This window comes from Cynocephalus volans, chromosome 3 (assembly GCF_027409185.1).
Source record: "Cynocephalus volans isolate mCynVol1 chromosome 3, mCynVol1.pri, whole genome shotgun sequence".
Lineage (NCBI taxonomy): Eukaryota > Metazoa > Chordata > Mammalia > Dermoptera > Cynocephalidae > Cynocephalus > Cynocephalus volans.
Genome location: NC_084462.1, coordinates 27,710,964 through 27,726,199, shown reverse-complemented (window position 1 = coordinate 27,726,199; position 15,236 = coordinate 27,710,964).

Sequence of the window (15,236 nt, the reverse complement as noted above, 5' to 3'; positions counted from 1 at the left end):
AGGGCAGGGGCTGGGAGGCGGGAGGGCACTCAGGAGGGGCGCGGGACGGGGCTGGCCACCCGGGGAAGGAACGGGCTTCCGCTAGCAGGATGGGAGCTCAAGAGCGCGCGGGGACTCAGGGACCAGGAGGACGCTTCAGAGGGGCGGGGCCGCCCAGGTTCTTCCTCTGCCCACCTAGGCCGGGGCCCCGCACCTGCGGCCCTTCCCTCCTGAAACCCAGCCCGCGGCTCGGGGGCCGGGCACCAAGCCTCCGGGGAGAGGGGGATTAAAGGTGAGCGGGCACGAGCAGGCTGCAGACGGGGATTGGCAGGCGCCCGAGCCCACGGCCCGGGCCGTGGCTGTCCCACAAGCCTGCAGCCGCCGAGCGGCTGCCAGCCACGTGCAAAGGAGAGAAGGCGGCACCGGATCAAGGGGCAAAGGACACCCCAGAGCCGGGCGGGCGGCGGCTGGGCAGTGCCCGCGTCCACGCCCGCGGCTAAAAGCCGGGCCCGCGGCGCAGCGGGCAGAGCACACAGTCGCCCTCGCGGAGAAGGCGCCAAAGCGGTCCTGGCTCGCTTGACCCCGCCCGCCCCGCAGAAGCCGGGTGGACGGCTGGAGCCCCTCTGTCATCAGGTGGGTGCAGGTGCCTAGCCCAAGGGGAGTCGGGTCCTCTCATATGCTATGTCCCCCTCAGTCTCCTCACCTGTGTCCCCTTCCCGCAGACTTAGCCGCCAAGGGAAAGGGGGCCAGCTCCTACTCCAGAGAGGACTCTGGATCACGAATCCAAGAGTTCATCCTGGGTGCCTTTCCGGCAGCAGAGGGTGGGGTGCACGTAGGTTCTGGCTGCCTCCTGGGTCCCACTGGCTGGGCTGGGATTGAATGGCGGCTGTCTGGTGGGGGGTCTCCATGCAGCTGAGCATGGGCCCAGGGGGGCTGGACGGAGGGCCTTCCTCCCACGGACTCCCTCTGCTCTGGACAGGTGTAGGTGCCAGAGGACAAGCTGTGCTCTGGTGGGCCCTGGGATCAGGGGTAAAGACCCAAAGCTCCTCCTGCCATGCTTGCCCCACCCCTGTGCCTCCTGAGGCCACCCTAGTGGGAGAGGGGGCTGTGATCAGGCCTGGGCTGGGTTTGGGAGCTTTGGATTCTTGTCTGTGTCTGGCTGTGTGACCCTGGGCACATTACTTCCCTTCTCTGGGCCTGGCTGTCTCTCTGTGATGTGTGGAGGCTTGTTCCCACGCCGCTCATATGGAGACAGGGATAGGATAAAATGAGACACCAGGATGCTTTGGGGAACAGGGTGGCCTACTCCAACAAAGGTCCCTCTGGTCCTTCACAAGGCAGTTGATGTTACAGGTCCGTTGAGTCAGGTGGTAGGTGGGGTCAGGTTCTAGCCCAGGCCTCCATCTTGCCCAAGAACTCATCTTGTTCTCAGCAACTGGCTGCCCCATCTCTGCCCAGCCCCAGATCCAGGGGGAGGTTCAGAATAGGGGTCTGGGAATCTCAGGCCCACCCCAGGGAGACTCAGCTCCTCAGCCTTGGGGCAGGGGCAGTTTCTGTAAGAGAAGCAAGATTCCAGCTGAGGAGCTCTGAGCTGTGACAACCAGGATTTTCCCTCTCTTGAGAAGATGACCCTTCCGACCTCCCCTCACTTTCCCCTAAGGACACAGTCCAGCCCAGGCCAGAGCTTAGCTGAGAATCAGAGTCAGGTCTCAGCCTGGGGCCTAGATGGAAGGGCAGCTGAGAGCTGGGGTCAGGGACCCACCTGGGGTCTTGGAATTCTGTGCTGAAATCATCTGGTCTGTATGGGGACAGCACTGATGGAGGGGACACTTGTAAACTGAGGTGGAGGGTGGGCATAATGAGCTTTAGCAAACTGCACAGAGGAATAGAAGCGTGGAAGCTGGAAGGGCCTTGCCCCTGAGGCTCCCGCAGACCACACCTGCCCAAAGGCTTGCTCCTTCCAGAGAGCCGGCCTCCCTGGGTCCTCCCCCTGGGGCTGCCCTTGGCCCTGTGCAGGTAAAGGCAGGCTCAGACAAGTGTTGAGGCTGTCAGGGATGGGAGAGGACCTTATTAGCATAGCTATTACTCCTTGGTCAGGGCCAAAGAAGGAGTTTTGGCTTCAGAGAAGGCAAAGGCAAGAGGAGGCTCCCCCAGGCTCAAGGATAGCTGTTCGGGAGGGGGGAGGGAGGAATCAAAATTTGCTGTGTACTACTGTGAACTGGCTACTGGCACTGTGTGGGACTTCTCTGGCACTGTTTCCTTCTTCCTGATAACCTTAGAGGGAAAGAATATCATCTCAATTTCACAAATGAGGAAACAGAGGCCCAGAGAGGTCATGGCACTGACTCAAGGTCACACAGCCTGGAAGCTGCAGGGCTGGGATTCAGACCCAGACAAACTGATTCCAAAGCTCTGGTTTCTGCTCCCACTACTGCCTCTGACTTACCCCTGTGACCTTGGCAAGCCCTGTCCCCCTCAGGGCCTCACTCTGCCTATCTGTAACCTGGGGCTAAACGGGTTTACTTGGACTGTCCAGCAGGGCTGAGAAGAGGTCCAGAAGCAGCCGTGGGGTAAGCATGTGCTCTACTTTCAGGGCAGCACACGAGAGGAGCTATATGCTCCCAGGTCAGCTCGTGGGTGTCCACATGGCATACGCCCACCTCCCCCACCTCTTCCACCTCCCCATCCATCTTTCCTGCTCTTGAGACCCAGCGACATGGCAGCTCATGTCTGCCTTTCCTCTTTGAGGTTGGCTAAGTTGACGTTGGAGAAGGGGGCCCTCAACAGGGCAGGAGGGAACAGAATATTCCCAGGGCAGCTCCTGGCACCGATAAATAGGGGACGCATCTCTCTGACTGGCTCCACCATAGGTGGACACTGTGGTGACAGTCAGCTTGGTCCCTACCCAGAATCTCCCAGCCTCCCACCTATCTCTACGAGTCATCCCAGCTCTTGCCCCACACTGAGCCCACCAGCTGCGTGACTCGGTGAGAGATACAAATCCCTAGGGTCCCCTTTCCACATCATTCCAGGGGCCTGATGCCCTGATGGGACTGATGTGGGACCAGTTACCCAGCAGGAGGGAAACTGGGGAATTCTGGGCAGAGCAGAAGCTGACTGTCACCTGTCGTGTCTGGTTTGAGAAAACGTTTTCCATCCCTGAGTCCCCTGGTAGAGGTTGTTGCCCCATCTTCTGTGTCCTACAGCATCTGGTTCCTTAGCACCATACTCAGAGCTGTTGGCTAGGAAGGGAGGAAAGAACGGGCAGGGGATGGAGGAGGAAGAGAGGGAAGGAGAAAGGAAGCCCATGTTAATCACATACCACTGCCTTTTGCTTACATGTTTCATTTAATCTTTGCATCAACTGCATAAAGCAAATATACCCTTACATTACCATACCCATTTTAAAGAGAAAAATCATGCTCAAAGTCCTTTATACCATTCCTTTGTTGTTTAGGGGTCGCACCCAGGGAGGAGCCCAAGGTCACACAATAGAGGCAAGTTTGATCACCAGTCCACACCCTGCTGCCTGCTCCTCTGTGCCAGAGAGCCCTGGAGGGCAGAGGCATCATCTTATACATCTCTGCGTCTGATCCCAAACCTTCCCAGACATAAGGGCTCTGGGGTAGGGGTGGCCTTGAAAACCATTCCGCCCCTCCAAGGCACTCCATTTACTCTCCTGGAACTGACTCTCGGCAACTATGCATAGACACCCCACCCTGGCACATTGCGGTGGCCAGAAATACCATCTAGGCCTGAAGAAGGAGGCTGTGCTGCTGAGCACATCTGCTTACTGGCCCTCTGTTTCCTCATCTGTAAAATGGGCATGCTGACACAGTGCCACCTGTTCTACCTCTTCTGGGTCTGTCTCTCAATCTCTCTCTCTCTCTCTCTCACACATGAGCCTCTGTGGTACAGCATAGAGGACCCAGAGCTGGGAGAGAGGAGACCTGGCTTGGTCACTGACATGACCAGCTGGGTGTCCTGAGCTCCAGTGTCTCCCTCTGAGTGATGTGAGGCCTGTTGCACTTGTTGACTCCGCGGCTCCTTTGGGTCTGACATGCCAAACTTCTTGAGTAAATGTAGGAGTCCTGAGCAGTTGGTGAGACCCGAATCCTCACATCCCCTCCTGAGAGCTTAGACAGGTGAACTTGCCAGTTCTTCCTTGACTCAGCAAGAATTCACAAAGTGCCTGCTATGTGCCAGTTGCCCCCTCCATCCTAGTATGTGCTGTTTAGCTCAGCCTTGGGTGGACTCACATGACACACGATATTTGTGAGAGGAGGCCTAAGGGACAGGTCAGGCTTTGGTTCCTCCAAGCAGCCCAGTGGAAGGACACACTTGGACTCTGCCGTCAGACACAGCCAGGTTGAAATCTAGGCTGCATTACTCACTAACCATGTAACTTGGATTGATGTCCTAGTCTCTCTAACATGTTCACTGCATGGGAGAAACAAGCAACTCTCTGAGCCCAGTGTGCTGCCTACAATGGGGACCATCAGCCCTGTGTGACAGGGTGCTTGGGTGGATTGACTAAACTCAATAATCAACACACAGGGCCTCGCAGCCCACTGGAATGCCTGGTTGTGGTATGATGGGAAATACATTTTTGGGCTTTGTCCCTGGTTCCTGGCACACTGCTCCTAAGACCATTGGAATCTCCAGAATATATAGTGTGTTTTGTATGCTAATAAAATGAATAGCGGCTGGCGGTCCCTAGTTTCAGGATGAGGGCTGGTCAACAGAAAGACCAAGGCATGATTAGAGGGTTGGAACTTTCAGCTCCAACCTGCTCCCCCCAACCCCAACCTTTGATTGAGTTGATCACCAATGGCCAATGATTTACTCAATCACGCCTACCTAACAAGACCTCTATAAAACCCCCTAAACAGTAGGGCACAGGGAGTTTCTGGCTGGTGCTAGGAGGCTGGAGCATCCAGAGAAGGCATGGAAGCTCCATGTACCACCCTGCACCCCTCCCTGTGCATCTCTTCCATTCAGCTGTTCCCGATTCATATCCTTTATAATACATTGGTAAAGGTAAGGAAAGTGTTTTCCCGAGTTCGGTGAGCCATTCTAGGAAACTGTCGAAACTGAGGAGGGGGTCATGGGAAGCTCTGATTCATAGGTGTCAGTCAGACTGGCATCGAAGCCACCAGCTGCCAGACTGGACACTCACTGCACGTAGAGAGTGTTGGAATCGAATTGAATTGCGGACACCCAGCTGGTGCGGGAGGGTTGGAAGACACCATGCATGTGGTGTCAGCCGTGTTGTTGGTGGCCGTCAGACTCTCAGTACAGCGGCTCATCATGGTGAAACACTAACTCCAGGTTCACCCCATACCCTGCACTGCTGTGACGCTGGTAACTCTTCACAATGCACCCAAGAGGCTGGGCTGCTTCTGCTGTGGTCGGGTTGGGGTACAGCTGAGGCCCAAGAAGGGTAAATGTCTTGAGGTGATCCATGGGTCCCTGTTGAGCCAGCCTCCTGGGCCTTGTGCATGGGAGTGAAAGAATCCCCTGTGGGGTCTGTGAGCCCCGCAGAACGAGAATGTGAGTGGCAGACCCTCTGGTGGGGGCTGCTCCTCCACCTTCCCCAGGGTCAGTCATGGGTAAACTCTGGCCTGCTCAAACACATGGGGAGCCTTTTTCTATTGTATGGAGAGCATTAATCTCTGGACTTTGGGGTCCTCAAGAAGAGGCAGAGTCTCATGCCGTCATCTACTTTGATTTTCTTTGCTTTTTTGTAGGGCTCTTCCCCCTGATTTCAAAAACAGTACACACGTATCATACAACAGTAAAATTTATAGAAAGTTATGAAGTAAATATTTGTTATCCCACTCCCACCCACCCCCCCCCGCAGAGACCACCAAAGTCATAGTTTGGTGCCTTTATGTCCAGACCTTTCTTCTCTGTTCATATGTGAATATTTATTATTATTAATTTTTACTCAAATGGGATCACTTCACATACTGCCTGTACCTTTCTTTGTTCATTAGCATTGTATCTTAGCTATTGTTTCCTATTTCTACACCTATAATGATAATGATAGCTAACATTTACTATCTAAGCATTTTGCAGGTGTTAACTCACTTCATCCTCCTAAAAACTGTGAGAGGTGGATACTATTATTATCCCCATTTTACAGATGAGGATCTGTTAATAGCTATATAGTATTTCACTGTAGGGATTTGTCATTCTGCTTTTCAGTATTACAAAAGGTATAGGGCCGGCCCGTGGCTCACTTGGGAGAGTGCAGTGCTGTTAACACCAAGGCCACAGGTTTGGATCCTATATAGGGATGGCTGGTCAACACCAAGTCAAGGGTTATGATCCCCTTACCAGTCATCTTATTTTATTTTTTTTCAGTCATCTTATTTAAAAAAAAAAAAAAAAATGTGTTGTAATGAATCCTTGTTCATCTTTGCACACTTATGTAAATATTTTTATAAGACAAATTCTTAGAAGTGAAGATGATGGTCAAAAGTTTCCAACATTTTTGGCTTAATAGATTTTGCTAAATAGTCTTCCAAAAATATGTCCTATGTTATCTGTCTACCAACAGAGCAGGGGAAAGGCCTGTAGACCTGCCCTGGTCATTCCTGCCTCTTCCTGGCCTGGGACAGGGTTTTAAGGCTGCCCCAGAAGCAGCCAAAATGCTGGAGAAGGGGAGGTTTCTGGGCAGGTAACCCAGCTGATCATGCCACCCTCCACTGTGGTCTCCTCCTCCTCCTTCTCCTCCTCCTCTTTTTTTTCCTTAAAAGATGACCGGTAAGGGGATCTTAACCCTTGACTTGGTGTTATCAGCACCACGCTCACCCAGTGAGCTAACTGGCCATCCCTATATGGGATCCGAACCTGTGGCCTTAGTGTTATCAGCACCACACTCTTCCGAGTGAGCCATGGGCGGGCCCCATTCTTTTTTTTTTTTTTTTTTTTTATTGAATCACAATTGATTATACATAATTTTGGGATTCAATGTTGACATATGTTTATCAAAGCAATATTACTAGTGTATATATTGTTACAAATTGTACTTATTCTTTATGCCCCTTGTCCAATCTCTCCCCATTCTCCTCCCTACCCCTTCCCCCCTCCCCTCCCCTTTAATTACCCTAGATTTCTTCTCTCCCTCTGAAAGAGTAATGGTTACTCTGTTGATTTGTTGCCTGGATCATCTGTCCAATGCTGAGAGGTATGTTCAGGTCCCCCAATATTATCATAGATGCTTCTTCTGTCACTCTGGAATGGGCTTTGTGGAGAAAGACATCCTCTTCTTTTCTTTGGTCTCTGCTGGTGACTCTCCTTGTGTCAATGCACTCCTGTGGCTGACAGACCATCTGCATGGTAGTTGTGATGTCTAGCCATTTTTGCAGCAGCTGTGGTTACTGTGGTGGCTGTGGTGGGCCACCCACATGGAGGTGATGTTTTTGGCATGCTCCTTGGTGCTGGTGGTGTGCCTGGTTGTGGGCCGGGGCCTGGTCTCTGGCTCCATACCCTGGGTCCCTGGGCCCCTGGGCAGGGCCCCAAGGTGCTGGTGGTGTGCCTGCATGTGTGTGAGGGGTCCCAGGGCATGCCCCCAGGTGGCCCTGAGGCACTGGTGGTATGTGTGGTTGTGGGCAGGTGGTCAGATCTCCAGCTGCATGCCTCAGGTCCCCTGGCTGGTGCTGAGGCACTGGTGGTGTGCCTGGGCCGGAACTAATTTTTTGTCTTTTGCTTACTTCTTCTTTTTTTTTTTTTTTTTTAAAGATGACCAGTAAGGGGATCTTAATCCTTGATTTGGTGTTGTCAGCACCACGCTCTCCCAAATGAGCCACAGGCCAGGCTGGAAGTTCCCCAATTTTAGAAGTAAGCAAAGGAGGGCCAGCCTGTGGCTCACTTGGGAGAGTGTGGTGCTGATAACACCAAAGCCATGGGTTCGGATCCCTATATAGGAATGGCTGGGTGTCTCACCTGGGAAAGTGTGGTGCTGACAACACCAAATCAAGGGTTGGGATCCCCTTATCAGTCATCTTTTTAAAATAAAATAAATAAAATAAAATAAAATAAAATAAAATAATAAAATAAAATGGGAGAACTTCCTGTGGGAACCAGTACTTGAGCTGTGTGGTTGAGCTAAATTCCTGCTTTGCTGCTGTTTCCCTAGGGAAGACTTTTTGTGCAGCTCAGGGTTTAATGGTTGACCTTATAGGTACTTCTGGCTCTCCAGAGAGCAGGTGCACCTGGGTTGTGTAGAAACTCTGATCTGGGCCTGAGTTTTTTCATCAAACTGTACTCCATGCAATTCTGCATTCCTGACCAGTCTCCTCTGAGTGGTCCTGTGCTGATTGGGGTGCCGGTCAGCTGTTCTTGCTGTGCCCCAGTGTTCTCCCAGTGGGCCTGTCTTCCCCACCTCCCATGCTCCAAACACTTCCCATGGGACTGGCCTTGCACCAGTCCCTTGTGATGACTCACTGGCCTCTGAATGGCTCCCCTTTTTCAGCTGTTCTGGCTCCTCGCTCCTGCATGGGTCCACGGGAGCCTTATTAGTGGTCTTGCTGTCCTGGGGGTCACCAAGGCCCCTTCTCCCCTGCCACCTCCAAGCAACTCCATCTGAAGGGCACAGCTGCTGCTTCTGCTGGCTCCTGCTCCTTGCGCTCAGCAGCTCCAGCCTTAAAGTGGCCACGGTCCAAAATGCTCCGAGCAGTTTTTTCTTGCTCTCATCGTGGCTTCTCCTGCCTTTATGCACTCCATAAGTCTCTCCTCCTCTTCCCCTGAGCTCCAGCAGCCCCAGCTTGGCTGTTGTTACATTTTTATAGTGGTAAATTGGTTGATTTATGGGAGAGAGTGATGCTGCGGACTGTCTATTCTGCCATCTTGACTGGATCTCCCACCACTCTCTTCTCTCTCCCCACCTGATCCTGTATACCACCTGCACCACCCCCAGCCCCACTGTGGGCTACACCCCAGTGCCCTACGGGAATGGTTTCCTTCTCTACTATTTAACCTTTCTTGTCAAAAAGTACAGGGTCTTTAGAGCTCAGAGCTTAGATTACTTGCTCTGTGACTTCAAGCAAGTGACTTACCTTCTCTGAGCCTTTTCCCTCATCAGTGACATGGGTAATCAAAATCATTGTTCATCTGGTCTCACCAAGGGACAGGAGGAGAGAAAGTATCTGAAAGTGCTGTGGTTCCTGCCAAGGGCCGGGCAAAGAGGCTGGTGGTTTTGTTGGCTGAACTTTGGGCAGGCTTTGGGTGTACAGATGGATGGGACAAGGCCCTGGCCTCAGGGAGCGCTGGGCTGTCTGATGGAGGAGGCAGAAGGAGAAGAGGAGGGAAGAAGATGGAGAGGGGTGGAGGTGGTGTGGGTCTGGAACTAGCCCTACTGCATGTTCCTAAACAGAAATCCCAGAGGCCTGGCCTGCTTCTTCCAAGGACCATCTGGGGAAGCCCAGGCTGACCCACAGGCTGCCCTCTCCTGGAAGTCTTCCTTGTCTTCCATCCCTTAGCACCAACGAACAGGCCTGGACCCTCATTCCCACCCTCTCTAGAGTTCTTTCTTCAGCTGCTTCTCTCTTCCTCTGTTCTGTCCTCCCTGCAGCCCCTGCACTGGCTTGGGGCAGGAGCTCATAGGGGGTTGTCTAATGTGGTGCCTGATATCTGATGTTGAGGGCAGCCCTGGGTTCAAGTCCCAGCTCTGCCATCTACCATCTGTGAGAACCTTGGGCTAGCCATCCTGTTAAATGAGGACCACCGTCCTCACCCTGCCCCACTTACGGGGACTGTGAAGCCACACTGGCAAAGGAGTGTCAGCTGTGTTGTGTACAGTGCTTCTCAAACTAAATGAAGAGCACTTTTTGGTTTTTTAGTTTCAATCTTCCATGGATGTATGTGTATGAAAGATACAATGAAAGATGAATTACAAGTACAATTAAAGTGAAGGAAATATACAAACTATATGCCCAGTTTTTTACTATTATATTCAACAAACAAAATTACCCTGTTAAATTGACGTGTTTCTAAACACTCTCAATTTCTGTTTTTATCTTGTTGCAAGATGGTAACAGAATCTGTGGCCTGGCAGTGGTCCGCGGGCCACACTTGGAGGAGCACACGTGTAGGTGCCTCAGGGCCCACTGGAGCCAGGCTGAGGGGCGGTGCTGGGAGTGGCTGCCCGTGCCCTGCCTCAAGGGAGCCAGGGCACACGCTGCTGGCACCTAGCTCTCACCCCAGCCATTTGAGTGACTCATCGCTCCAGTTCCCCAGCCCCTGTGGCTGCCCCAGCTGTTCCCTCCCAGAAAACCTTCTCCGCTCTCTGCACATCTAATTCTCACTCTGTCTTTTGAGGCCCACCTCAAGCACATCTGCTTCTAGAGAGCCTTCTCTAACCCCCAGGATGCAAGCCAGCCCTCCCTCCACTGAACTTCCACTATTTCTGCCCCTCTCGGAAGGTTGGTGGGCACGCCTCACTCTGCATGCTGAGCTGCTTGGAGGCAGCAGGCTCTAGGCATCCAAGTTGCAAGCAGCTGAGCATCCCCCCAGCCCTGGCTTAACAGAGGGCCTGATACCAGCAAGCAGCTAATGTGCATGCTGGATTGGCAGACAAGTGGGTATCTGGGTGGGTGGATGGATGAATAGACGGAAAGTTAGGTAGATGTATACATGGAAGGATGGATGAATAGATGGACAGATTGGCAGGAGATGGGTGGATGCATGGATGGATGGAAGAAGGAAGGGATGGATGCACGGCTGGGTGGACAGATCATGAATGGATAGACAGGAAGATGAACAGACAGATGGATGGACAGATTGACTATTAGGGGATGGATGGATGAATAGGTAAATGGCTAGATGGACGAATGAATGGATGGGTGAACAGATGGCTGGATGCTCACTTGATCCCTACCCCGCCTGCTTCCTCCTTTCCCTCACGCTTCTCTCTCACAATCCCAGAGCACAAAGATCAGTGGTGCTCAGGACCAGAGGCAGTCTACAGAGGAATTTTTGGTTTTTGACTTGTTTTTTTCGTAATTTAAAAATGTATTGGTATTTTCATAATTTAAAACGTATGAGCAATATGGCTGCTACTTGTAGTATCACTAAACATATAGTAGCAGAAAGTCTATAAATGTGAGGCGTGCTTCTTATAAAGAAAAGTGGTTTTTTCACTCCCAGTATGTTGAGACAAATATTTTTTTTTTTTGTCTTTTTCGTGACCGGTACTCAGCCAGTGAGTGCACCAGCCACTCCTATATAGGATCCGAACCCGCAGCGGGAGCGTCGCTGCACTCCCAGCGCCACACTCTCCCAAGTGCGCCACGGGCTCGGCCCTGAGACAAATCTTTTGATAGAACAACTGGGTGCTTCTGATATGAAAATTAATCCAGTCCAACTTCCTCACTTTAAGGTAATTATATTTATCAGTTTTTTCTTCATAGTTTGTTCACCCATTTTACAGATGCAGAAACTGAGACCCAGACAGGGGAAGTGACTTCTCAACTTGCTGCCAGTTAGAGACACAGCTAAGACTCCTCTTTCTCACTCTGTCCACCTCTCCATCCTCGATGTCCTCAACTCACTCAGTAATCTCCCCCCTTACCAAATCCTCCTCTGGGCCTGATTCACCATTTTCCTCCTTCCTGTACCTAGATACCCGATCAACCCCCAGCCAAGGCTGTCTTCAGCGAGGCTTTCCTAGTATCCAGCCTGGTAGTAGAAGCTGAGGGGCCAGTGGAAAAAGGCAGAGATCACATTCCTGACTGTAGGGTGCTCAGGCTGCTTGGGACACTGTCAAATCTCAAACTGTCAGATTGAGGCATGCAGGAGCAAGGGGCAGGCGAGGAGGAAAACAGGGCTGAGCTCTGGACCTGTACCAGGACGGCAGTAGACATGGTTGTGGCTGAGGGAAATAATCCATTGCACATCTATTGTGCTACCAAGCACCTTGTAAAGGTGACTCAGGAGTTAGAATGGCTAATTTGTGTGTGTATGTATATGCAAGCTCAGGTTTTTTTTAAAAAAACACTTTTAAGTCTAACATCATGTAAAAGGTACACATATCATAAGTATCCAGCTCAATAAATTTTTACAGAGAACACACCCATGTAACTGGAACCCAGATAAAGAAACAAAATGTTAGCAACACCCCAGAAAGCCCATTTCTTGATTCTTTCTGATCACCACAAGGCTAAATGCACCCCTGAGTCCTAATACCATAGGTGAGCCTGTTTTGGAGCTTTATATTCATATAAATGAAATATCACAGCATATACACTTCCATGTCAGGCTTCTTTTGCTCCACATATTGTCAGTAAGATTCATCCATCTGGTTGCATTCAGTTGCAGAGCATTCATTCATTCTCACTGCTGCATTAATATTCTGTAGCATGACTACACTGCAATGTATTTATTCATTTGCCTGTTGATAGACACTTGAGTTGTTTCCAATATTGAGATAATAAGAACAGTGCTGCCATGACTAGTTGTCCATGTCTTTTGGTGCACATATGCCCACATTTCTGTGGACTTGCCAGGTCGTAAGGTATGTAGATGCTCAGCTCTAGTAAATACTGCCAAATACTTTTCCACAGTGATAGTGCCAAGTTACACTGGCAGTAATAGCAGATGAGGTTCTGCTCATACCACGTCCTCCTGAATGATCACTAGTGCTCGCTTCTCATGCGTGAAGATGGGCACTTGTGGGACAGGCTGTCATTAGATTGCCTGCTTTTGAATCCCAGCTCTCTTAGCATGTGACCTTTAGCAGAAAAGCCTGTTTCCTTTCTACAAAATGGGTTGAAAATCATAGAGCTGTCGTGAAGATTCATGGACCTGTTAGGTGGTAAGTGCTCCATAAACGTTAGCTATTTATAGCTAATTCTCACTACAACTCTCTGGATTACTTCACCACTTAGAGCCTCAGTTTCCCCTTCTGTAAAATGGTGATGAAGATACTAACACACCCACATACACTCAGAGTCAAGAGGATTACCAGTAACTGGAGTAATGTATAAAAGTGCCTAATTTTTTGTTGATATATTATTTACATATTGTAAAATTCACCCTTTCTTCCCAGTGGTTCTTAGTATATTCACAGAGTTGTGCAACCATCACCACTAATTACAGAACATTTTTTTTTCACTCCACAAAGAAACCCCATATATGCATTAACAGTCAGTCCCCATTCCATTGTCCCCAACCCCTGGCAATTGCTATTCTACTTTCTATCTCTATGAATATTAAAAGTGCTGAATACTTGCTTTTCTATATATTTTTTTAACTTTTGCAATAGTAAAAAGTAAATACCTGGCACTGACACAGACACTTAATACATATGCACTTAATACGTTTTCCTCTGTGTGTGTGTATGTGTGTGGGTGGATGGATAGATGGGTACATAGAGTGCACCTAGTATACAGATGTAACATAAACTCATGCACTCAACAAACACCCATGTGCACATTTGCATTTGACAGGGAAATGGCTATAGAGAGGAATATAAGATGTGATTCTTGCTTTCAAGGAATTTGCCACCTAGTGGGAAAGAAAGGCATGGGCACCGCTCACTGCGGACGCAAAGCAGAATGAAATCAGAGTTGCACCAGAACAAGAGTTGTGGGGACTCAGAGATGTTAACAGAGAGAACTTGAGGAAGATGTCAGAGGTGGCACTTCAAAGATGGGTGAGATTTCCTGACAAGGGGGGCAGTCAGGGGGAGAAATCCTGAGACGACACCTGGAAGGCAGGGAGGGCATGGTGTCGGGCAGGATCGCTGGGGACGATCCCCAGGTCTTTACACCCAGTTGGGTACACTTTAGTGTCGTTTCGTTTTGAATTACACAGGTTGGGCTGTCTTTTCAGTGCTTGGGCTTCCAAAGGCGTTCTCAGGCCCTAAGGAGGGCAGAGGTGAGGTGCAGATGCCTGCTGAGGGGCAATTGATGGCTGGAGACGAGACTGTGGGGAGAGGGAGAGAATTCACTTGTCACCCTCCCTTCCTACTCAGATCCAGCCCAGGGGAAAGTCTCTGGAACTGCAGGAGACAACTCTGAGATTTTCTCCTGGGGACAGGAGGCCCTGGGGGGAGCATGTGTTGGAAGCTAGAGACACTGACAGCAGAGACTTTGAACCAAGGGTGGTTAAAGCTGCAGGGCTCTAAGAAATCATGGAACTCAGGTTCCCTATTTTACAGGTGCCCAGTAAGACAGAGATTTGCCCAGGGTCATTTATAGAATTAGTGGCAGAGCAAGGTTCAATTCAGTCTGCTGGAGCTAGGAGGCCCCAAGGGAGAGGTGGGAGAGGAGGCCCTGCTTCCTACCCCCACCCCCATCAGCCCACCAGCCCCTCTTAGTGTCATGCCCTTTCTCCAAGCTTTCCCCAGGTTCCTGGGTGCCCGGTGTGGGGGTTCAGAGACCCGAGGACACAGTCCTGCTTGAGAGGCCCACAGACCAGGGGAGAAGCTAGACTGGAACGTAAGGGGTAAGTAATGACCCTGTCAGTCTCTGTGCCAAGGATCCCAAAAGGGCCACTTGGAGATGCTCTCTGAAGTGAGGCAGAGCCCCTCCAGAGGAGGGAGAAAGGTGGGCACTGGAGGCCCCCCAGAACTCGGCAGGGATGGGTAGGGAGAATGCACTCCCTACAGAGGGCAGCGGAATTGAGCAGAGGATGGCAGCTGGGGCAGCTGGGAACGTGAGGTGACCGTTTGGCAGGGACAGAGGATACCTGGCCGAGGGAGGTGGGTGGAAAGGCGTGCCTATGAGCAGCCTCAGGTAATCGTTTCACTTTCTCTGCCAGTTCCTGGGGGCCCTCGGGGCACTGCCATTGTGATCCAGGAGGCTGTGTGATCCTACCCTGAGCTGGAAGAAAGTGCTGTGTCTGAACTTTTTCTAACATCCAACACACAACTGAGCACTTCCTCTCCTTTCCCTCGTGTGACCACACATAAGACACACTGGCAGAGCCAAGGGAGGTTAGCATTTGCCTCCAACCCAACCTGCCCCCACTTAGGGACAGCCCTGGGTGGAAAATCTGGAAATCTTCTCAACCTGTCTTTGTTGCTGTCCCTCTGAGATACCAGGGCATGTCTGTGCTCTCATGTGCCTCTGAACCCCACTTTTGCGGAATGTTAATGCTTCCAATGAGATGACAAGTGTGAATGCCCCAACTTGATTTCTGTCCTCAGGGTGAGTGAGAAAGAGCCTTCAGGTGCAGGAACAAAAGCTGGATGGACCTCAAGGTCAGTGAGAGGAGGGGACCCGGATTTCCTGAGCAAACGGCCTGCC